The following is a 24,079-nucleotide window of genomic DNA, read 5'->3' on the forward strand; positions in this document are numbered from 1 at the left end:
CACACCATCTCTGTGCGTCTAGAGCAGAGAGAATACAGATGCACCAGCAGCAAACACAGTTTTCTACACTCTGAGTCCTAGTGGCGCCCCCCACAATCTGGCACCTGAGGCAGCCGCCTCAGTTCACCTCATGGTAAGGCCAGCCCTTGCTGTTGGACTATATGCAATCGGTGACTCACCCATCACAATATATAGTGCATATGTACACGTCTATCCATTGCAATCTATATTTTACATGAGATATAAATGGGCCTAATTCTGCACTCAATCCATTTTCACCTGCTTGACTTCACAGAAGCAACTCCTGATTTCCACCGGAGTAAGAGAGAGCAAGATAAGACCCATACAATATAGCTCAAAGACAAAGGTGAACTTTTGAAAGGCACAAAGAAGAGTTAGGCACCAAAATTCCATTGATTTTTCAATGAGATTTGGGTGCCTAACTGCTCTTTGTTCCTTTGCAAATCTCACTTAACATTTATAGCACTCCTTTATTTGCCTTATGTATTTAGACTGTAAGGTCTTTGGGGCAGGGAATGTCTTCTCATCTGTGTATGTACAGCATCTAGCACAATAGGGCTCTGATTTCACTGGAGGCCTCTAGGCACTTCTGTAGTACAAATAATTTTAGCAAGGGTGGCATAATATGTTCCAGTATAATCAGTGCAGATAAACTTTTAATCAACTGTTAGTTATTTAGCTTTTATTTTAGTACCAGCATTAAAAATATCCACTAAACAACATTTGAACAAAGTCCTCTCTCTCGGGGGAGGGCTGGTTGGCTTGAAGGATTAGTGAAGGCATATGGAGTAGAATACATTTCAAGTCATTTATGAATATTTTTTAAATGGATATTTTTCTATGCCAGATGCACGAAACATCAGCAGGACATCCGGCCCATAACTCACTGAAATGAACATTTCCGGTCTTGATTTCAGTTCCCCTTAAATCACAAAGCCCTTTTCCCACTCCACCGCTGGGCTCCAGCCTTAGCAGGTGGTGATTTCACAGGTGCTGGATGAGATCTGCTGGAGCTGGAGCTGTCTCATAGGGGCTTAAGGAAGCAGCCATTTGGTTACATAGTGCAGTATTGTAGAGTGTTTCTATTCCTGCACTGCTTTCTGTCCCAAAGGTTATAAACTAACCATATTAAACATCCACTTTGGAAACATGCTACATAAACTGCTGTGGCCTCACTCCATTCCCCTGCAGGGCTCCGTGGTATCTATTGATATTCAGGGCTGGACCTAAGTGCCTTATGATATAGATAGCCTATCCCTCACCACTGCCCCTTTGCTGGATTGAACTAGACCTGCTCAGTGTGCATTATCAGCCCTTATACTAGGGAAGCTAAATGAGATCTTCCTTTTGTTCCAGAGGTATGGGACTGTGTTTTCGGAACCAAATGTTCTGGGTTCTGTTACTGATGCCGCATGTGTGCAGCTTAACAGATGATTGGTTCCCATTGTTAGTAGTAGGTTACAATATGTAAAAGTGCACTTTGGGGACTTCATGCTCCAGGATCCTGCCTACAGAGCACAAAGTGAAGAGAAAATCTAGGGGCTGGCCAGAAAATCTCAAGCTCCTCTCCTGTCAAAATGTTCTCACAGGCCCAGGAGAAAGCTTTCTCAGCCTCCCCAGATAAGTGCAGTGTAGGACACTGATGATCTCCCTTGCATCTGACTTTGTACAGGGCAAAACCAAGTCTGCACAATCAGGTGTAGGCTGACGAATCTTGTGGAGCTGATGTGACTTCAGAGGTGCCTAAAGGGCAGGGAGGGGAATAATTTTTGTACTGGATGCCCCCTTCAATTTTTTCCATTAGGAAATTTAAGTTAAGTAAAGCTCGTCAGGAATTTTTCAATTAAACTTTTTATTGGTCAGAAAATGCTGAGTTGTCAAAAGCAAAAGTATTTTGGGGAAAGGGTCTGTTTCTGTGAATTTCCTGTTTTTACAAAAAAAAATTGTCAAAACTGCTTGTTTCAACTTTTTTTACATGAAAAAGAAAAGGTTTTCACGTAGAAATGAGTTTTTGCTTCAAAATGTAAGTTAAAGTACAGTAAAAATATAAAATGTAAACAAATGAAAATAAGCTTTGAAATCTAAATGGAACATTTTGATTGATCCACTCACACCTGGGTTAGGCCAACTCTGGTACTCAGCCCCAGGTGCCAATCACTTGGGTTAACTTTTCAGTGAAGACGTACGCTGAGGGAGGAGCACAGGCAGTGAAAAAAGGCAAGTGGGGAAGGGTTTGGGGGTTATAGGTAAGGGGTCAGCTGGGTTGCCACAGGAATCCTTAATATAGGACTCCATGAAAGCTAGTCCTGGCTTTAGACACTAGTACTGCAATTTAATGCAAGTCCCTTCAGGTTGAGTGATCCCTAGTCTCAAATTCTGAATTCATAAAGTAACACATGAATATGTAGCACCCCATGACACACATTCTTGCACAATATTAGCTGTGAACATGGCCATCTGCAAAACAGACTTTAAAAAGCTACTGTTGTATAGACAAAGTTCACTACTGTAGTACATTGAGCTCCCCAGGGAGATAACATATTTTACCAGGATAATACCCAACTAAAATAAAACAAATTCTTTATAAGGGAGTGTGTCATTTTTTGGACTGTTGAATATAAATTATTCATGTTTAAGAAGCTATAAAACTGGGACCACAGCGTGTAACTCTAAATGAAAGCTCCTCAGTGAAGAACTGTACCAAAAGAAGGTAAAATATTGGAATTAAGTAGGACAGAATGCACTAACATCATCATAAAGCATCAGGGCAGTGGTATATTTTGTTCCCAGATGAAAAGGTATTTTCTTATCTGAACAGAATTTAGATTTATGTTCATCTCTCCTATTAACCTTGTGAAGAGCTATGTGTGGGAAACACCTTGTATTAGGATTGGAATATAACTCTAGAATTTAGCAGTACTGAACACAGATGACAGTCACCTGTAGTTTTATGGGTATAAGTGACCTAAAATAATCCTAATTACTTAACTCTGTTACGTAGATCATTTTCTGGTGGCTGCAAAATAGGAAATAGTCTTGTACCACAGCTTTCTGCAAGCGCTGATAGATAATCTATTTGCACAATCTTGGCGGGGGGAGGTTGACTGTGTCTAAAGTGCAATGATAAACAGCCTTTTGGGTAAAAAGAAAAGCCTTTTCTTTTTGCGAATACAGACTAACACAGCTGCTACTCTGAAACCAGCCTTTTGGGTATAGAGTCATCCAAGGCACGCAAGCCCCCAAAGGCTCTCTATGATAGTTTTGTGATGTTGACCTTCTCTATCAATGCAAAAGTTCAGCCCATCACAGGAAGTCAAAACCACAACAAATATGAAGAGTTTCAAAATGAGGGGTGTAGAGCTGCCTGTGGAAAAGAGAGCTCATGTATCTTCTTTCTGAGACAGATTGATCCAAACTGAACATAGTGTTCCACATGAGAGTATACCATCAATGTGCATAATGTATTATAATATTTTGGGTTTTTTTTCCTATTCCTCTCTTTATATCTCCTAACATATTGGTTGTTTCCCTCCCCCCCCCCCAGTGTTGCTGCATGTTGAACAGATGTTTTCACTGAGCTTTAATCCAGTTGTACCCAGGTCTCCTTCATGACTAGTTATAGCTAATTTGCAACTCAGCAAAGTAGAGAGGTAGTTCAAATGATTTGCTTCCCTTGTGCATTACCTTATATTTGTCAACACAGAATTTTATCTTTCCATCATGTGATCCATTTGCCCAGCGATGATAAGTCCTTCTGAAGCTCCTAACTGTCTACTCTAGTCTTGAGTAACCTAAATAATTTTCTTATTTGCAAATATTACCACTTCACTTTTCCAAATAATGAACATATTAAACAACACTGGCCCTTGCATGGAAATTTGTGTCATCCTGCTATTAATTTTTTGTCATATTTGAAAACTGTCCATTTTTTTCGACTTTCTGTTTTAGCCAATTTCTAATCCATGATGTTACTTTATTTCTCACCCTATAACTACTTTCACTGGTTACAGTGAAAAAGTGAATTCCTTTTCTAGAAATATTGCTGTTCCCAGTGATTTTCCTCTTTTTAAGTACAGAGAATCTCTTTCAAATCAGCAGAATCTTTCAAAATGCTATCAATATTTTACATGCAGTTTCCTTTATCCATTATTTATTGACACATTCAGAAACTTCTAGCAGATTAGAGCGGCAGGATTATCCTTTGCAGAAGCTATAAGCGGTTTGTGTCTCTCATATCGTGGTCATGTGAGTATTTTGCCGTTCTGTTTTTAATGATTATTTCAACCAGTTTTTCCAGTACTGCAATAAGGCTCACCTGGTCTGTAACTCCCAGAATCATTCCTAGTCTCTTATCTAAACATAGGTATAACATTTTCTACTCCCACTCCTCTGGTATAGTAGCTAATGTGAAGTTAAGGGAAAAGGAGCTCGTTCCCAACCTTTGTTTCTCTTGCTTTGAGAAGCGACTATTTTTTTCTCTTGTGTGGGGAAGGTAATTTTTAGGCTTCACCTTCCTTTCCTCCTGTCTCCCTAAATGAACCATAGAACTGTTCTCCAAAGAGAACCCTCTCTGGGCTATGGCTTATCTAAATTCTTCCCTTGTTCCCCAAGCATTCTTCCTTAGCAAGTCACCTGACCTCGTTCCCATCACACTGATTGGAATGGAAGTTCCCAGGAAGGCAGCAAGCCTAAGTGATTGTGGAAACCCTAAATTAGCATGAGTGATTGCTCTTAAGTGGATACCAGCACCTCAGGGAAACAGGCTGATCAGCCTAATGAGTGGCAGTGAGCTCTCATGATCTGAGTCTGGGACTAAGAGCCAGAGTCCTGAGTTTTTATCCTGGTTCTGCTAAGGATTTGCTGTGTCATGTTAAGCTAGACCCAAACCCTCTCTGCCTCCATCTCCTAGTCTGTAAAATGGGGATAATTTATATACAGCACTCTTTATCTTTCCTATCTCTGCTTTGCTTTTCTGTCACAGAAACTGCAGAGCCAATTTTCATCCATGCAAATTCTGCCATCAGATAAATACCCCCAAAAGCCAATTTTCCTTCAGTTCCATTATCCTATGTGGAAAAAAATGTATATGTGAATTCTGTAAAGGTAGCATATATTTTACATACTGCATTCATGTGAGATCGCATAGTGTATTGACTTGGGTAAGAAGCAATACAAAGGCATCCCCTTTCTGATATTAGGGTTTTATGCTCATTTAATACATGTGAAAATAGACGACAACTCAAACTGTTTATGGGTCACATACTGCTTTTAGTTACATCAGATTTACACCTGTGAAACTCCAGGTACTTCAATGTACTTCCCACAGTTCATTGCAGGGACTCAGGAGTACGCAATGGCAAATCCACCTGTGAGATTGGGGCCTTTATTTTATTATTACTATTCATTTTATATCTGTTTTCAGCTTTACACAATTACAGCAACCTGATGCTCACAAGCAATCACTTGTTTCACCATGGCATTCATATCACTAACAATCTGGATACAGTGATGGTCTCGCTTAAGGTCATGTGTGGCTTTTGTCAATGCAATTTTATAAAGCAGTGTGAATAGCTTCCTTAGGGATGAGTCAGCTTAGATTAACACGGTGTTGTTGCTCTGTATCAGAATTGAGGGTCTTTTTACAGGCTGCCTTGAACACCAGAGCATGTCCTAATTATCTTGCCTCACTTCTAATGCTCATTCTGTCCTCTCGGGTGAGCGGGGATAGGGTTTTTTATCACAGAGCTCAGTGGAGCAGGAGGAGGAGTGTCTTCCATATTATTGCTTCTAAAGACAAGGGTCTGGTGAGGTTGAAGGGCTAAAGACTGACGGGATAAATGTGTGCATGTTGACTAGCAGAAGTAGCAATGCCAGACACTGAAGCCTCTGATATTGTACGTTCTGATAGTGCAGAATATCTAACAATGTAGTGTTCTTAAATAGCACTTACAGAGACTGGCATTTGGGGAAGGATCCCTATTAAGGGGGAAAGAATTCATGAAGAAATTCTGTAAATTTCAGCATAGATTTTTAAGGCCTGAAGAGACCATTATGATTATCTAGTCAGCCCTCCTGTAAAACACAGGACATAGAACTTCACCCAGTAATTTCTGCACTGAACCCATAAATTCTGTTTTGAACTATATCATATATTTTACAAAGATGTCTGGTCTTGATTTAAAGACTGCAAGAAGTGGAGAACCCATCATGTTCCAATGGTGAATTATTCTCACTGTTAACAAAAACAAAAACATTGCATCTTTTTTCTACTCTGTATTTGTTTAGTTTCAGCCTCCAATCACCACATAATGTTATGACTTATCTAGTATCAGAAATAATTTCCCAACCTAGGCATTAGTAGACCATAATCAAGTCACCTCTTAATCTTTTCTTGGATAAACAAAATAGATTGAAATTCTTAAGTCTCTCATTAGAAGGCATGTTTTCCAGAGCTCAAATCATTCTTGTAACTCTCTTTTCTGAACCCTTTCCAATTTGTCAACATCGTGTTTGAAGTTGTTGGCACCAGAATAGGACATAGTAGTCCAGTAATGGTTTCACTGCTGGCCCGTTCAGAGGTAATACCACTTCTCTACTCCTACCTGATATACCTCTGCTGCCGCTATGCAACCACAGCTACGCTGCTATTGATACTCACATGAGTATGTGTACAGGAGCAGGCTTATCACTCCCTAGTTTGTAGTGCAGACATAGCCTCTATCAAGTGCCAATGACGCCCTGCACTGGCCCAAGCAGAGCTGGGCGAATAATGGATTTTTTGGTTCTCTAGCAATTCCAAAAAATTAAAAATAATAGTTTGGGGTCAAAATGAAACTGAATTTTTTCAGAATTTTTAGTGAATTGAAAACTAAAATCCAAAAATAGTTTTGGGTCAAATTGAACGTTTTATTTGGGCTGAAACAAAATGCTCTGTTTTGATTTTGAGTGTTAGTTTTTGGGGGTTTTTAATGAAGTTGCAGAAAAATTTGAAACGAAAAGACCTTTTGAACAGGAAGATCAAAATGTTCCCTTTCAAAAATGTGGCAAAGAAACATGTCTATATTTTGGGTTTTTTGTTTTTTTGTTTGTTTTTGAAACAATCAGCAAAACCAACACACATTTAAAATCTCTTTCAGTGTCACAGAATCTGCATTTTTTTTCTGAATAACAGTTTCAGCTGAAAAGTTTCGTCTAGTTCTACGAGCTTCCTGGCAAATTCCCTGGGCCATGGTCACAGTGTCTTAGGCAGACTTAAGAATACAACCGTGCCTTTCAGTCCATGCAGGTAAGCCCCATCCTTAAACACTTACACAAGATCTTCATAGTGCTTTACTAAAATTGTGTATAGTTCTCAAGCAAGCCTCAGGAACCCAGTGGGGAAACGGAGGGTCAGATTTTCCAGAAGTGCCTTCTAATATAGCGTGATTCAATTTCTGGAGTGTTCAGCTTTAGACAATGAAGTGATTCCATGTTGCCAGTCTCATGATTTTATTGTAAGTCTCACAATATTTGGTGGTTTTTGTAAAGCTCCAGCTTCTAGAGTCATGTGAATATGTAAAATCTCAGCTTTCATTATACAAAGTAAAAATAAGTTTCCAACCCTCACAGTTATGGACAAAAGCTTGAAAATGTGACCTGAGTGCACCCTATTAGCTCAGAAACCAGAAAGCAAATTAAAAGAAGCCAAAAAATTCTCATAATTTTTAAGCCAATTTCATGATTATAATGCATGGGACTCTTGAATGCCTGGGGTTAGTAATATCGGTGATTTACACAGGGACATGCAGAGTGTCAGTATTATGACTGGAATTAGAATGCTTGAGCTATTGGCTCTAAATTGTGTTCTCATGCCTGTATGTTATGCTGTTATAAAAATGTAGCTTTAGTAGGTCACTAAAACACTGCTAGTTTGTGCCTCCATCCAGCCCTTGTCTCTGGATGCAGGAAATCAGATCCTGGTGATATACTTGGAACATGATTTCAATTTATATTACATTGTCAAACTTAACACAGATACAGCTGGGCAGGAATTTTTTTTTCTATCGCAAATTGGGATGCAAATTTGAAATCTCAAATTTTCGCAAACCAAAACTCTGTTTAAAAAGCAAAAATCAGTTTGGGTTATTCAAAACATTTCAGTTCGATAATTTTAAATGTTTCATTTCTATGTCAACCTTTTCAATTTTTTTTTTACTATTATTTAACTTAAATTTCAAAACAAAAAGTCATTTCATACCCCGCCAAAAAACAACTATTACTTTTGGGAAAATGTTGACAATTTCAAAACATTTCTTTCAGGGGGTTTTTTCCCCAAAAACAGAAAATTCATCCAAACCAATGCTTTCCTGTGAAAAGTATCAGTTTTGATGAATCTGCATTTTTCAATGGAAAAACTTTTCATCAAAAAATTCCCGACTAGCTCTAGTGACAGTGTATAAGGCAGCAGTAGGTGACAAACTCACTAACGTAAAGTCACTTTTTCAGCATTCTTTCTTGTCATGAATAGATCTGTGCCTGGAAAGCACATTTTAAGTACGAAGTATGTATTGCTCTTTTGAGGTCAATTCTATTTCCTCTGCCCCTGTGTACATGCATAAGAACATAAGAATGGCCATACTGGGTCATACCAAAGGTCCATCTAGCCCAGTATCCTGTCTTCTGACCATAGACAATGGCAGGTGCCCCAGAGAATGGACAGAACAGGTAATCATCAAGTGATCCATCCCCTGTGACCCATTCCTAGCTTCTGGCAAACATAGACTAAGGACACCATCCCTGCCCATCCTGGCTAATAGCCATTGATGGAACCATCCTTCATGCCTCTCCTCCTCCCCACTTTACCAAATTCTATCAAGGGAGCATTACAACATCAGCTTATTTTGAATGAGTGAGCGTTGAAGTCTGCAATAATGTGCGTCATTATGGATAAAAGGAAGGGTGAGAAGAAAATTGAGGGGCAGAGAGATTCATGAAGGCCTTCCTCTAGTTAGTGGCATTGCTAACTAAGGCGATTTTATTAGGAGAATGGAAAACCAGTTGAAAGAGCAGTGACTGAAAACAGTCAGTCCAGTGATTTAGATTGAGAGTCCACTGGAAACAGATGATCCTTTTAAATCAGGGGAGGGCAAACTATGGCCCGTGGGCTGGATCTGACCCATCAGGGATTTCAATCCAGCCTGCAGGATTGCCAGCCCCTGACACAGTGGGGCTAAGGAAGGCTCCCTGCCTGCCCTGCCCTGCCCTGCACCACTCCCAGAAGTGACCAACACCAGGTCCCTGTGGCCCCTTGGGAGGTCGGGGGGGAACAGAGGCCTCCGTTCACTGCCCTTGCCTGCAGGCACCACCCCCGACAGCTCCATTGGCCGGGAATGGGGAACTGCAGCCAATGGGAGCTTCGGGGGTGGCACCCACAGGTGAGGGCAGCGCACGGTGGAGGCACCTACCCCTCCCTACCCCCAAGAGCCACTACCGGACATGCTGGCCACTTCCGGGAGTGACTCGGGGACAGGGCAGCCAAAGAGCCTGCCTCATCCCCGCTGCGCTCCACTGCTTCCCTGGAGCAGCTCAAGGTAAGCGGTGCCGGGCCAGAGCCTTCACCCCGAACCCTTCCTGCACCCCACACTCCCTCCTGCACCTCAGCCCCCTGCCCCAGCCCGACATTCATGGCCCTGCATACAATTTTCCCACCCAGACGTGGCCCTTGGGCCAAAAAGTTTGCCCACCCATGTTTTAAAGGCTGCAATTGGTTTCTAAAGAATGGTCTACATTAAAATTGAGAGAGGTGAATAGCTACAAAAATGTGGGGGTTTGGGAAGAGGAAAAAATTGCCAATGGTTTGAAATAACATCACTCTTCTAAAGTTTAAAATCCACTACTTTGGAACTGTTATGTTCTATGACATGCAACAGGCTGAATTTAGAGTCATTGCTGGCTTCTCCACCTGGGAAATAATTTCTATACAGAAATATGCTAATGTAATTATATAACTGCTATTTGCTGCAATTTGTTAAGAAAGATCTCTTGTGTTTTGCAGCAATGTTAGCTATCAATGTCAACTCTGTCCCACTAGACAGAGGAGAAGACTTCAATGTACACTGTGATGCTGACGCCTCTCACCGCTAACCTTTTCCATAAATTGATACAATAACCCATAGCAGCAGTGACTTCCCCCCATGCCCACCTGAAGTCGGTGGAAATGGAGGTAGCTTAGAATCTTGTAACACCAAGCTATTACTTTACAGACAGAAATTTCAAGCATCTGGATATACAGGAGCTGGGATTTTCAAAGAGGCCCAGGTGAGGTAGGCATTCAGCACTCATTGATGTTCAGTGGGATTTGGGTGCTTAACTCAGTCTAGGATTTTCAAAGGAGCCTAAGAGTAATTTAATCGAGGAGCCCTATGGACACATTCATCTCTAAACACTCAGTTCAAACCCAAGCCAGATCAGTAGGTACTAGGTTTGGGCTGGGGCAGGTGACTGGGTCAGGTGCTCAGGCGACACATGATGGTAACTTGGAGGTGACCCTTCCTATAAAAGACAACCTGCTCAGTGAGACAGATCAACAGAACTGCAGGTGATGCTGGGCTAAAGAGAACCTGAAGGAGGTCTCTCCAAAGAGTCCCAAGCTCTGGAGCAGGGCTGGCTGACCTCTCCTGTTCATAGGAAACTGGAGAGGTGAGAGAGGGAGAGACAGGACCTGCAACCCTGCTACAATGGTGGATGACGACCTCTTGCTGCAAAGTGTATTAAGAGGCCATGAGGAAGGGCGTTTATAGAAGGAAGTAGCCTGGATTGGACAGCATGGTAGGGAGTTGATGCTTGCACTTGCTTAGAGGTCCAGAGTGGGAAGGAAGTCCTTTCTATTGCATTGCAACAGCAAGGCAAATGAACTGCTGCTGAGCCCAGAAGGGGGCTGGATGAAGAGCTAGAGCCTAACAGGGTGAAAAGATTGTGTGAGGATCCAGTGTGAGGTTGCTGAGTATGGGTTTTGTTGGACATTTTGTTTACCTCCTGGAAGTGGGGATAGACTTCATAATTTGGCTGGACAGCTTAATTGCTAAGAAACATGAGAATCAGTGCATCCAAGAGCAGGTGATGGAAGGGCCAGGGGGCCACCAGATCATGACATAGTGAGTTGACCTGAGTGGATAAAATGAATCAGCAGCAGAGTCAAAGACAGGATTCTGTCAATATTTATTGTATTATATATTAATATTCTATTCCCTCGAGCCCATCTTTCCCTTCTCTCAGCCTTGATCCCCTTCCACAGGGGACACAAACTTGTTTACTCTCCCTTTTTGTGGTCTTCCGCCTTCAGGCTACCAAAATAGCTGCATGTGATTGGAAGATTTACACTCTTTTCTCTTATGGAGTGAACATAATTCATACCAATGAGGATCTGAGGTCCCAGAGGTGATAGTTTAATGTTGTAATCACCAACGTACCCTGACCCATGTATCAAAGCTGTTAAAGAAGTGACTTCAGTATATGGGCCATGGGTGCAGAAGTCTTCCCTCTCGGCAGTGGGATAATTTAATTACTCAAGAGATATGGAGGAACCCGGTAAGGGGAGAAAATGCTACTAAGAGAAATTTCTTTCTGGTCCTACAGCAAATACGTAGACTCAACGTGTATTTCCAGACAGATTGCAGGTAGAAAACAGTACAGAGCAGTGATTTGCCATGTTTTACCCCAGAGAGTTCACGTGCCAATGATGCTAAATGGGACTTTTCAGAGACTCAAAGGGCTCAATTTTTATATACACCTAATTAAGCTGCACTCACAACAAATAGGGTGTGCACTGAAACCCCACATCTGCATGTTGCCATGTATTTAGCTATGTGATTGTTATGCCTTGTTTTCTGTGTATTGCACCTTCAAATCCCACCTAATCCTACTTATATACCAAGAGGAGCCATTCTGTATTTGTTTCAGTGCAGAGTGAAAGAGGGAGGATGTACATACCTTACTCTCTTATGGAGGCATGCTTTTGTTCATACTTGTTTGTTTGTTGTTTTACTGTAAAGATCATTCTGGCTGAAAGTATACAGTGGTTGTTTGAATGCAGAAAATACATTACACATAATACCCATTTGTACATGTAATTAGGCTATTTGCAACATAGTGCTTCTAACCTCTCTAGGTCCCTTTCTTTGTCCTCAGTAAGAAGAAAAGGAGTACTTGTGGCACCTTAGAGACTAACAAATTTATTAGAGCATAAGCTTTCGTGAGCTACAGCTCACTTCATCGGATGCATTTGGTGGAAAACACAGAGGAGAGATTTATATACACACACACAGAGAACATGAAACAATGGGTTTATCATACACACTGTAAGGAGAGTGATCACTTAAGATAAGCCATCACCAACAGCAGGGGGGGAAAGGAGGAAAACCTTCCATGGTGACAAGCAGGTAGGCTAATTCCAGCAGTTAACAAGAATATCAGAGGAACAATGGGGGGTGGGGGGGGGGGAGAAATACCATGGGGAAATAGTTTTACTTTGTGTAATGACTCATCCATTCCCAGTCTCTATTCAAGCCTAAGTTAATTGTATCCAGTTTGCAAATTAATTCCAATTCAGCAGTCTCTCGTTGGAGTCAACAGAACTCCACTAGCCATCACCTTCAGCCCCCAACTAAAACCTCTCCAACGCATCATCAAGGATCTACAACCTATCCTGAAGGACGAGCCATCGCTCTCTCAGATCTTGGGAGATAGACCAGTCCTTGCTTACAGACAGCCCCCCAATCTGAAGCAAATACTCACCAGCAACCACACACCACACAACAGAACCACTAACCCAGGAACCTATCCTTGCAACAAAGCCCGTTGCCAACTCTGTCCACATATCTATTCAGGGGATACCATCATAGGGCCTAATCACATCAGCCACACTATCAGAGGCTCGTTCACCTGCGCATCTACCAATGTGATATATGCCATCATGTGCCAGCAATGCCCCTCTGCCATGTACATTGGCCAAACTGGACAGTCTCTACGTAAAAGAATGAATGGACACAAATCAGACGTCAAGAATTATAACATTCAAAAACCAGTTGGAGAACACTTCAATCTCTCTGGTCACTCGATCACAGACCTAAGAGTGGCTATACTTCAACAAAAAAGCTTCAAAAACAGACTCCAACGAGAGACTGCTGAATTGGAATTAATTTGCAAACTGGATACAATTAACTTAGGCTTGAATAGAGACTGGGAATGGATGAGTCATTACACAAAGTAAAACTATTTCCCCATGGTCTTTCTCCCTCCCACCCCACCCCCCACTGTTCCTCTGATATTCTTGTTAACTGCTGGAATTAGCCTACCTGCTTGTCACCATGAAAGGTTTTCCTCCTTTCCCCCCCCTGCTGTTGGTGATGGCTTATCTTAAGTGATCACTCTCCTTACGGGTGTGTATGATAAACCCATTGTTTCATGTTCTCTGTGTGTGTGTATATAAATCTCTCCTCTATTTTTTCCACCAAATGCATCCGATGAAGTGAGCTGTAGCTCACGAAAGCTTATGCTCTAATAAATTTGTTAGTCTCTAAGGTGCCACAAGTACTCCTTTTCTTTTTGCGAATACAGACTAACACGGCTGCTACTCTGAAACCTTTGTCCTCAGTGCGTGTCTCAGTGTAGTATCATCTGAATGCTTCAATTTTCACCTCTCTTCTTTTTCAACAGCCTTAGGGAACCCATATCAAAGGCAAGAGAGAATTTTAAGTAAAGAAACAAAAAGTCAAGGGAAACAAAAATATTAATGAATAAGTGAATAATTTAGATAAAATCAATCAGGAAGGAGCCAGAAAGGATCAAGACAGGACATAACTGATGCAACCATTCAAGGATGGAGAATGCCATTGAGGGAACCAAAGTGAGCCAAAATATCAGTGACCTGCTCTCAAAAGAGCATGATGCCTTTATTTCCAAAGTATTCCTGTTTAAATTTCCTGGAAGGATTAGCAAAATGTATTCCTCCACCCTAAGCATTATGGATGATGCCATTTAGCCCTTCTTGCCATTCCCTTTTCCAGTAATCCTTGCCATTCCTCTGTACTAAAATAAGCTGAACGTAAGGGGTGGAAAATACAACTATTAAACTTTTTTTTTCCATTTTACAAGCTCTGCAATAAATTAATAGCAAAGCTGTCACTCTGTGCCTGAAGCTATAAAAAGCTTAGAGTAGCATCTGCAGAAGCAGTTGCATCATCTGGATGGGGGAAGGGGAAAAGAGATAAAAGATGTGCAGATGGATGAGACAGCAAGGGGGAGAATTTTGCTGTTCTAACAATTGTCCTTTACCATGGGGTCAGTGCTTGATCTAGGTTTGAGCCAAGCCATTGTTCTCCATCTTGTTCACGCACCCTTTCACCCGGTGTACATCATCATCTTTTTTTTTAATCCTTTTAAATAACAAGTAACTCTAGGGAGGAGGTGGTTTTGGCTGTAATTAGTGGGGCACGTATGGTGCCAGTAGCCACAAGTTCTTCAAAGCTTGTGGTCTTCGGAAAAAGAAAAAAACAAAAAACCACTTGGTCCGTTTTTGCAATTCATTCACCAGAGAAGGAAGAACATAGAGTGAGGCCCTTAATGGTGTGTAGTAGAATCCACTGCCTTCACAGAAAGTATTGGCAGTTTTGACAACATAAGAACACAGCATGCATGGTGAGGGGTGACTAAGGGCCGGGCCCAACTACAGGCCTGGGGACTGGGAGGGTAGTGGAATTATTTGTCATGATGGAGAAGTGAGGGGAGAATGTGGGAAGTTTTTTTTTTGCCCTATTGTGTTAAACGGATGGCCAGATTTTTCCAGGGACATCTGTCCAAGTGGCAATTGTCAATATGGGATTGAATGACATGGGAATGGCCAGAGGAAGAGGGGTAGGTTTTTGAAATCTCTGTCTTGACATGGTAGCTGAGCCATAAAAGAGGATAAGGTCACTGAAGGAATGATATGGGTAGAAGAGAAAACCAAAGATGAAATCCAGTGGGGATGGGACACAGTGGGAAAGCGTAGTGGAACTCTGAGACTTTCTAGTGGTTAGATGATGCCGGGTGCTGTACATACACAGTGTTAGACAGTCCATGCCCCAAAGAGATTACAATCCTTGTAGGCAGCACAGAAAAAGTATTAGTATCACCATTTTACACAGAAAATCTAAGGCAGAGCCAGGATTTGAATGCAGATCTCTGGAGTGCCAATTCAGACTCTGAGCCACAAGAACAGCCATCCTCTTTAAATAGAATTAAAAATACCCAACTGGAATGTGTCTTTTAGATAACCAGTATCCAAGCCCTGCTATTAAAATTATATTTATAAGACATTTGCAAAAGCAAGCTGGTTACCTATTAAAAGTTAGTAACTTGAAAAAAATTGTCCTCTCTTTAAAACCATAGGGCTCACTGTGGCCTTTAAATGGGCATAAAAGTTTTTTTGGGCACAAAAACTGTACAGTTTTTCCAAGGAAAAAAACCTGTCTACAAACTGCTGAATGAAGCCATTAGAGTCAGCTGCATAACCTCCCATCCAAGTCTTAAACCAGTGCCACTATAAACCTGATTCTTTTCACTTTAATAGAGAAACCACTGTTGTAGAAAGGAAACCCACTGTGGGGCAATTTGTTCTCTCGCCACACGTATATTGGCTACAAAATAGTCAGCAGCACTTAGATATTAGAAGGACCCCAGAGAAAGTTAACACAGATGATTAGCCCTAAAGGGCCTGTATGATGATGAGAAGCTGAGTGAATTAAATTTATTTGCCTTAGAGCGAGTCAGTGGAGTTGTGTTCAGGTTTATTTTATTTGCATTTGGAGATCTTGTCACATCAGTATAATGGGAGGGGGGATTAGTTTGAAACAGCAAATTTTGTGGTGAGATTATTTTTTTAATTCATTTTTTTTTCTCACTGCTGCTAGCTGATTAAGGAAAATAAGGGCATCTAGGATTCTAAGTGTTTGAAAGGATCCTTCAATGACTGCAAGAAACACTGGGCTGCTTGAAAATGTCAGCACTTTACACTCTATGTAGGATTGAACTGATTGCGACAGTGAAAAGAACAGAAGGTGAACCAAAGGTCTCTGTTTGATATGTGAATGCATGTTGAACGGTGGCATGTGGGGAAAGGAGACTGGTTCTATAAAAGGTTGGGTTCATTCTAGTAACAAAGCGTGGCAGAGAGAGAATATGATATGTCTGATATTTGTTGCATCACTGCAGCACGTGGCGAGTTACCGCTATAAATGAGAATAGGTCTAAATTGGGGTGGGCAAGGGTGCATGTGTCACATGGCATACAAGTAATACAAAGTAACGGTATTTGGTTCGTTCTCTGGGAATCTCAAAATCTGGGACAAAACATAGGCACAAGAGACACTGACCGTGTCCCCACTAGGAAACAAGGCGATTTCTTACATATGTAAGCTAACTAACACAAGTTAGTGGATAAGGCAGTTGTTGTTTTCATACACATCATACACATCAGTAGATCAAGGTAAACTGAAGGGCAAGCAAATCACTTAGCGTATCATTTTCAAAAGTGATTTAGGCACTTAGGAGTCTGAGGGCTTCTCTACACATGCCAAATTGTACCACTTTAACTATCTTAGTATAATTAAACCAGTACAAATCCCTTGGCCAGGATGCAATTATACTCATATAAGAGCGTCTTATACAACATAGTTTATTCCCCTTCTCTTACGGAGAACCCCCACTAGGAATTGTACTGACTTACCTACAGAGATGAAAGTAAGCCAGTACGGTATGGTGCGGCCTACCGGCAAAAACCAATACGCAGTGCTGAACCGGACCGGCTTGCCCAGGCTGGCGATTTAAAGGGCCCGGGGCTCCCTGCAGCAGTTGGAGACCTATGCCCTTTAAATTGCCTCCCGAGCCCCGCTGTCGGAGTCCTGGGGTAGTGGCAGCAGGACTCCAGTGGTGATTTAAAGGGCAGGGGCTCCGGCTGCTGCGGGGAGCCCTGAGCCCTTTAAATCGCCTCCCGAGCCCCACTGCCAGAGCCCCAGGGTAACGGTAGCAGGGCTCCGGTGGTGATTTAAATGGCCAGGGGCTCCAGCCACTGTGGGGAGCCCCGGGTCTTTTAAATAGTTGCCCGAGCACCGCTGCCGGAGCTGCGGAGTAGTGGTGGCAGGGCTCCGTTGGCGATTTAAAGTGCCCAGAGCTCCACAGCGGTAGCGGCAGCCGGAGCCCGGGGCCCTTTAAATCTCCCCTGAGCCCCAGGGCTCCCAGCCACCTCTGCAGCTGGTAGCTACAGGGGTGATTTAAAGGCCCCAGGGCTCCCAGCCACAGCCCAAGCCCCTGGGCCTTTAAATCTTGATTTAAAGGACCTGGGTATTTAACGGCTGTCTCTTGCGGTTGAGGCCACGCCCCTTGCTCAGGACTCTATCTTACCGGTAAGTCCTTTAAGTTACTTTCACCCGTGTTTACCTATTTCAATTAAAAGAAATCACACCCCTAACCAAAATAGTTAAATCAGTACAATACCTAGGAAGTGGGCAGGCTGACATTAAGCTTGGAAGTCACTAGGTGCTTTTGAAAACGTTACCTGTACTTTCTCTATGCCTCAGTTACCCATGTGTGAAATGGGGAAAATAGCTCCGCCCAACCTCCTAGGGTAAATACACTAAAGATTATAAGGTCCCAAAGAAGATAAGTGCTTCAATGTGAAGTAAGAACTCTGTGTTGAGGAATGTAGATAACTCTCAATGGTGGTTTTGTGCAACTGACAAGGATGACAACCATATTCAGAGCAGTACAGTACATCACAAATCATTAAGTGGAGGGGATTTTTTTTAATCTTATGGAGATTATTTTACTACTCAGATCTCAAGGGAATTAACCGGTTCCACATTTACTGTTTCCCATCAACTAACCATCTGCAGGCAACACCTTTTTAACAACTTGCTGGAATACATTTACTGGACATTTTGTCATTGCAGTATATTTGGGTTATCAAAAAAACAGCTGGTAGAAGGCCATAAACAAAGACTTTATTATATATTGTTTATCATCACTTTAGTTTTGGAAGGCTAACCAAGAGTATTAATGCATGGCAACATTAAGACGTATCTTTATTGTTGCCGGGAAGGCTAAAGGTTACTTTCACTAATAATATGCAAATGGAGCCTTTACTGCACATAATGAATAATCACTTCAGATTAAAGGCAGAAATTTCCTTTAGTAGTACTTGCAATAAAACCTTTTGCATGAAGTTAATTATTAATTTTAAAAATTACCACTTCAGTGAGCCTGGATACATTATTTATTAAATGTAATTAAAGTATTTATTAGGCAAGTAATAAATGATGGACAACAGCAACAGGGTGGCTTCACTGTTTTATAAAATAACCTTGGCCCATGTTTACAAGCAGGGACAGTAGCCCTCCTCTATTGTTATAACAGATTCATTATCTGCGGGATGACAGATGTAATTGCTTGCATGTGTCATGATTTTAACTGAGTGGGGGAGGAGGAATTGGGAGTACAATAACCGGAGGCTTCATCAAGCCAGTGGTCTGAGCTTGTATTTATCAGTGATAATTTGCTTCTCCTGTTGGAGCATGAATTAAGGTTTCACATGACTCTATCCACCACTGACAGCCTCAGCCTGCCCATTTGCCCAGCGTACTGACAGTAAATCAAACCTTAGGGTGCATGTAAATCAAACCTTAGGGTGTATCCAATGAGAATGGCATTGTCTCTCAGTGGCAGCAGTGACAGTAGTTTCCATTGAACAACCAACCAATGTTTCTCTGTAGCCTAAAAATGTCTTGTCAAAAGGGTTAGATTTTATAGAAAGGAGAAAAAGAAAATGTGGGGGAAATCACTGACAGCCACAGATCAACAATGCTACCTGCCTTTTTATATTCCTAGAACACTCTGTCATGTGATCGATGGTTAAACTGTTTAAAGATAGTAAGCCAAGGAACTGGGAGCCAGGATTTCTAGGTTCTTTTCCTGATTCGGCCACTTATTAATGTGAGCATGAAACTTACCCTTATGTGTGTTAAGTATAACTTTTCTTCTCAAGTAGGCCCACTAATAAAAAGTCTACTGTACAAATGTAATCCCCCCCCCTCCCCCCGTGTATGACAGTCTGGAAGCATGAACAGGGACTGAAAATTACAAAGCTGACCAGAACATTTCAACAAAAAAGATATATTTCATTTTTGTCAAAATTTTCCATGGAAAACTTGTGGGTGGTTTTTTTTCCAGCAAAACATTTCAATTTTGCAACAAAATATTAAAACTTTTTGTGGGAAAACAGATAATTTTCATTAGTCAAACTCAAATTTTCATGAAAAAAAAGTTTTAAATGGAAAAATTTTGACCAGCCCTAAAAATTATATTGGGTTAAGGAAGAGAGCTTGCTCTGTCGAGGGATTTTCAATGGTGTTGCAGCCATGTCGCTCCCAGGATAGAGAGACAAGGTGGGTGAGGTATTATCTTTTATTGGACCAACTTCTGTTGTAAAAGAGACAAGCGTTCGAGCTGCCTAGAAAATGTGGAGGATGAGGAAAGAGGGCATAGGATCTGCAAGGGACTGTAGCAATCTTGATGGCCTCAGACAGCACCTGTGACCCAAACTGCCTCTGAGCAAGGGGCTCACTGGTATCGGGTTGTGAGTTTCAGCTGGCCTGACCAGTTCAGCATACCCCAATTCATTAATGTCAAAAACTGTATCAATGGAAAGTATCAATGGAAAACTAACACCATACTGAACATGAATATTCTTGCATGGTGTATGGATGGGACCATGCAAATATGGAGGAAATGTCGAACTAAAATGTGTTTACCAGACAAGTCTGGGAAGTGAGTAAACAGTTTTCTCACAGACAAAGGACAAGCCAGTGGTTCCAGACAGGCATCATCAGAGTCTATTAGCAACCTCATGTCAAGTGGCCATTCATTTACATTGGAGGGGACAGGAAGAAATTAATGTTTTGCATTATAGCAAACTCCGGCAGGGGAAGAAATCAGCAAGGAACGTCCTTCGTCACCAGACTCCATGTCTTTTTCCTCACAGCTTGAATGAACTTTATTGGGGGGGGGTGCATCTTCAAAAGATTCATTGGACTATAAAAGAGAGAAGCAAAGAACCCCATGTTATCTTTCATCTAGGAAAACAAGCAGAACCAGCACCCTGTAATTCTGTGGTAGGTCCTGGCTGAGAGACAGTCAGCCATGCTGGATAAAGAGGGATAAAAACGTCTTAAACCAAAGCCAAACATTTCTAGCTTAAGTTTTAGACTTTCAGATGTATGTTTTTCACTTTTATTTGCATGTAATCATCTCTCATTTATTTTTTTTACTTGGCCTCATTTAAAATCCTATCTCGTTTTGTTAATAATCTGGTTTTACTTTTAATCTAAATCAACCCAGTGCTGTTTGAATGGATGGTACTGTTAACTTCAGTTAAAGTGATAAGCTGTGCAGTCTATCTCTTCAGAGGAGCAAATGAACCCTATTATTCCCCCAAATGAACCAGGAAAGGGCTGAACTTTGGAGAGCACATGGTTTGGGGAAAATTCATGACTGCGGTGTGCTGGGGTCATCTTGTCAGTTGTAACCAAAGATGATGGATAACCAGAATATGGCTGGGGTGTAACAAGCAGATGCTGGAATCAGAATGCTGAGCCAGAGCTGCTAAAACACACAGACACTTATGCACGCTTGTCTGCTGGTGTGGGTGTACAGGCTGAGATCACAGCAGCAGAGCATTTAAGGCATCCAAGGTTACAGGACTCGTGGTGACACAACCCCTCAGTGATCTGGATTGCACCCCAGAATGTGACAGCACCATCCTCCTTGATTTTATTTAGATGTCTTTTGTTTCTCTGGTATAATTAACCCTCAGGGATGGCTATAGCACATGAGCTAAGTTAGGATGATATAGGGTGTTGCCTTGGGTGGTTGCCAACTACTTGCTATTTGGTATCCTCTTCATAGTATTTCTTCTGCTCTAGTTTTCTCAAGTGTAGTTCTTCTGTAGCTATGTAACTACTTCAGCATTAATTGTCTTTAATTGGTTAAGGTTTCTTTAACTGTCATCTCAAGAAGCTATTAGATGTTGGCACTAAGGTTTGTCCTTCAGTCTATAAGTCTCAAAACTGGTGGTCCTCGAAAAGCATTATTTTTTTGTTGAGAAAGTCTCAATATTAAATGTGAATCCCTTGAATTTACCAGGTCTTTTTAATATCAAGTTCTTTGCTATTTGCACTGAGTATTCTGCTAACCCATTTTATTGTGCATTATTTGATTGGATTATCCCAAGCCAAGCAAACAGCAATTTGCATTGTTTTATTCCATAGTCGCTTAATGTGTTGGGTATAATTTCAATATTTTTGAAAAAATGTAACCATCCTACTATGAAGGAATCTTTCACACTTAATTCAAATAGATCTTTGCTAGCCTTAGATCATGGGCTATCAGGAATCTAAGGAAGTTTCAGTGGTTCTTTTGGATTTATTTCCCAAAATAGATACCATTTTCTTCTTGGTGTTCACTGAAGCCTGGGCGAATAAACTCATGTCTGGCTGTATTCTTAAATTTGTCAATAACCAGGTGGGAACTCTGGAGCATTTCTGACCTCATACTGTGTGATATTTTAACACAATGTACCGTTATTATGTAGTAGTTTCATCTGCATATTTACTCTTAGATATCTGGTCTTGTTCTTTTGGCCACCCTCTCCACAGATTTAGTAAAGTTGGATCATTTTGAATTTCTTATTTGAATTGATTGGTCAAATTTTGGTTTTGGAAATAGGTAGTACTTAAAGCATCTTTACTTCAAACTTCTCTTCCTGCACCTCCTTACTCTTACCATTTTATAACTACTCTTAAAAATATTTCTGTATAAGAAACTCCTTTCACATTTAATTGATTCTTTCACAATTTCACAATCCTCTGCTGAAGTCCAGCTGTTGCTTTTCATGTTGTTTTGTTTAATATGGCTTTCACAGTTTCATAGTCTGTTATTACTTTGACCAATTTTCCACCACAAACGTTCTGTGAGACCTCTCATTACCAGAAACAATTGCCTTGGAGCTGATGGTGCAGAACATTTAACTTTCTGTATCAAGATGAACCTGCCAAAACCCTTGGCTTTAGATCCAAAACTGAAAATACTCTTGCATTTTGAAATGTAGACATGACCACCTTATTTTTTCTTACAAGGAAGATCTCTCATAGGAAACCCTTTCCCCCCCCCCCTTCTTGTATGGTGCCCATACTGTTAAACCAGTCAGCAGGTGTTTGCATTTACTCAGTCACAGCTCATTTTACCATCTGGTCAACTTCAGCTTTTTACTTTCTCTCTGTAGTAATGGGCCTTATTAAGTGTGTCTATCTTTTGGCAGCACATGTGTATCTGTATCAATGTGATATTGCATCCCTTTCTGTTAAACACATAATCAGAATCTTTAATGTTCATTATGATGGAGTTTACCAGCCACAAGCTGAGCCAACAAGGAATAATGAGTGTCTGTGGCCCCCTCAGCCCCTCCCTCTGAAACCTGCCCACACTGTCTGGTAATGAAGGGGCAGCTACAAAGGGAAGAGAACAGACCTCCCATCTTTGTTCTTTGTGGAAAAGACTAGCCTAGAACCTCTGTAGCAACTGTTGATTGCCAGAGTCCCCTGGAGGAAGGTAAGCCTGACACAGGACTGTTGAATTTGTTTTGGGCACTGTTTCTGTTTTGCTACCTAAGTACTACCCAAATACTCCTGTCTGTGCCATCTGGGACAGGCCTGCAGGGCCTAATGAGATTGCTTCAGGGACCCCACTCCCAGGAGGTGTGCAGGGAACTGCCTCAATAAACTCTGGTGGACTTTTTGCATCCTACTTAAGTCTGCCTGGTAGTTCATCTTGGACCCTGAAGAGTGTGGTCACAGTCATACTTTACTTAGGGTACCTTCATAAATAGCTTACAAAGAGTTAATAAATGATCATTTGAATAAACAGTGGCTTGTTAGTCAGTTGATTGCTACTGACTCCAGCAAGTCAATAGGTTGCTTATAAACATCTACTACATATTTTAATGATGCATATGTAACTATCTTCAGGGAATCCCTGTTGAGGTTACAGGGACAAACCATCCCGATGAGTCGAAAGAATAGTAAATATGGCAGGCGACCAGCTTGGCTTAATGGTGAAATCCTAGCGGATCTTAAACATAAAAAAGAAGCTTTCAAGAAGTGGAAGGTTGGACATATGACCAGGGAAGAGTATAAAAATATTGCTCGAGCATGTAGGAAAGATATCAGGAGGGCCAAATCGCACCTGGAGCTGCAGCTAGCAAGAGATGTCAAGAGTAACAAGAAGGGTTTCTTCAGGTATGTTGGCAACAAGAAGAAAGCCAAGGAAAGTGTGGGCCCCTTACTGAATGAGGGAGGCAAGCTAGTGACAGAGGATGTGGAAAAAGCTAATGTACTCAATGCTTTTTTTGCTTCTGTTTTCACTAACAAGGTCAGCTCCCAGACTGCTGTGCTGGGCAACACAAAATGGGGAAGAGATGGCCAGCCCTCTGTAGAGATAGAGGTGGTTAGGGACTATTTAGAAAAGCTGGACGTGCACAAGTCCATGGGGCCGGACGAATTGCATCCGAGAGTGCTGAGGGAATTGGCGGCTGTGATTGCAGAGCCCTTGGCCATTATCTTTGAAAACTCGTGGCGAACGGGGGAAGTCCCGGATGACTGGAAAAAGGCTAATGTAGTGCCCATCTTTAAAAAAGGGAAGAAGGAGGATCCTGGGAACTACAGGCCGGTCAGCCTCACCTCAGTCCCTGGAAAAATCATGGAGCAGGTCCTCAAAGAATCAATCCTGAAGCACTTAGAGGAGAGGAAAGTGATCAGGAACAGTCAGCATGGATTCACCAAGGGAAGGTCATGCCTGACTAATCTAATCGCCTTTTATGATGAGATTACTGGTTCTGTGGATGAAGGGAAAGCAGTGGATGTATTGTTTCTTGACTTTAGCAAAGCTTTTGACACGGTCTCCCACAGCATTCTTGTCAGCAAGTTAAGGAAGTATGG

The 24,079-nt window shown here is 41.6% G+C and overlaps 1 long non-coding RNA gene across 1 annotated transcript in view; it reads left to right on the forward strand.

Moving 5' to 3' along the window:
- LOC122460197 overlaps positions 1–10,323 on the forward strand; it is a 195,303-nt gene extending 184,980 nt beyond the window's left edge. Inside the window, exons 3-4 of the long non-coding RNA XR_006281331.1 lie at positions 7,193–7,306; positions 10,263–10,323. This is a non-coding gene — a long non-coding RNA (uncharacterized LOC122460197). The remainder of the gene's footprint in view (positions 1–7,192; positions 7,307–10,262) is intronic.
- The last annotated feature ends 13,756 nt before the right edge of the window (positions 10,324–24,079 follow it).

This window comes from Dermochelys coriacea, chromosome 5 (genome assembly GCF_009764565.3).
Source record: "Dermochelys coriacea isolate rDerCor1 chromosome 5, rDerCor1.pri.v4, whole genome shotgun sequence".
NCBI classification, from domain to species: Eukaryota; Metazoa; Chordata; order Testudines; family Dermochelyidae; genus Dermochelys; species Dermochelys coriacea.